Here is a 1,845-nt window from a genome sequence, read left to right as displayed (position 1 = left end):
CCACTGGAAAGCTTGAGCTGAGAGAAGTTTAGATAGGCATTCTGATCGGCCATCGCTCACCGGAGACAGCCGGAAAAGCCCAAAATTTTGGCTACCCTCACTTCGCCAGAACTCCTTCCTCTGGCCACCATTGCCAATGCCGCTGCTTCCAAAAGAAAGCCCATGCTCAGGTGAGTCGATCGCCAGCCGACTCGACCGTCATTGCCACTGGAAACGCCTTGAATGGCACCGAAGAGCTACCGCCGCTCACTACCGCCACCACCTACTGTAGCTGCTGCCGCTGATGCCATCATGCTCGTCAACCTCTGCTGCACATCCGACCAGCTTCGCCGCACACCAGACGGACTCTCCTTCCATCTGCCATGGCCGACCCTAAGCTCCCTCTTCTCATTCTTCTTCTTCTTCTTCTTCCTTCTTTTCTTCTTTTTCTTTCTTTCTTTTCCTTTCTCTTAACGCAAGTTGGTCCTCTAACTTCTTAATTACTAACAATTTCGCCCTACAAAATTTATGTTTAACCCTCCAACTTCTCTTTAGCTTTTCAATTAAGCCCCTAACTAGGCAAATTACAATTATTAAAAATAGAGAATTACTTATTTACTCTTGCTTTTAAAGGTGAAATTACTAAAATGCCCTTACCAATATATTTAATTACAAAAATACCAACCATGCAAGTTTTCATTAAAACTCCATATTAATAAAATTATACTTTTAGTTCTTATTTAATGGTCAAATTAATCCTAATACTTAATTAACTTAAATAATCATTTTGCTAATTATTTTTCAATTTAACCCAACATCATTTGCTAATTAAAATTTGCCATTCCCCAATAAATTCTTTTATAAAAATATTATTTACTAATTCTTTCTTAACTTTCAAATATATAATTTAATTCATATACTCATATGGGGAGAAAATTAAGTGACCAAAAACCATAATTTATTTTCTAAAGAATTTACTTAATTAATTTCTTTAAAAATCATACTAAATAGATATAGAAAAATTATATTAAATAGAAATAAAAAAAATAACTCCCTTATTTTATCTAGCATTGAAATTATATTTTAGATCCTCCCAATTAAATTAATTAAAAATAAAGTAATATTAATTTAAATAAAAAATCGTTATTAATTATTACTAATATTATTATTATTAAAAAAATTCTGGATATTACATTCTTCTCCCCTTAATAAAAATTTATCCTCGAATTTTAAAATAAAAGGCTCACACTAAGGCTGAAACTAATGAGAGTTGGAACCTCTTATCTCCAGTTCGGCTTCTCGGAAACTTTCCTCGATATAATAATTCAACCTCAAGACCTTGACCATCGGTAAAACTCTAGAGCAAAGCTGGCGAACCTGAGAATCCACGATTATGACTGGCTATCCTTCACAAGTCAAATCTTTGCTTACTTCCACATACCGAGGTTGCAACACGAGCTAAGGATCGAAAATATACTTCCTTAACATGGATTTACGAAATATGAGATTGACCTGTGAGAAATTCGGCAACAAGCCCAACTTGTATGCCACTTCACCAATCCTGCTGATAATTCTAAAGGTTCCATACAATAGGGGCTAACTTACCTTTCTTACCAACCGCATCACTTCTTGCATATGAGACGCCTTATGAATACATACTCTTTAATACAAATCTCCACGAGCTCCCACTTCTGGTCCGCATAACTCCTTTGCCTTTTAAAAGCTGTCTTCAGCCGCTCATGGATAATAGGAATCTTCTCAGAAATGATCTAATCCAACTCTGGTCCGGCCAAAATCCATTAGCCAACTTCTTTCCTAATGGCGTGTCCCTTACATGTACAGAATACCCTTAACATCCACACCACA

Source organism: Ricinus communis, chromosome 7, assembly GCF_019578655.1.
Source record: "Ricinus communis isolate WT05 ecotype wild-type chromosome 7, ASM1957865v1, whole genome shotgun sequence".
Lineage (NCBI taxonomy): Eukaryota > Viridiplantae > Streptophyta > Magnoliopsida > Malpighiales > Euphorbiaceae > Ricinus > Ricinus communis.
This window is presented reverse-complemented; position numbering follows the sequence as displayed.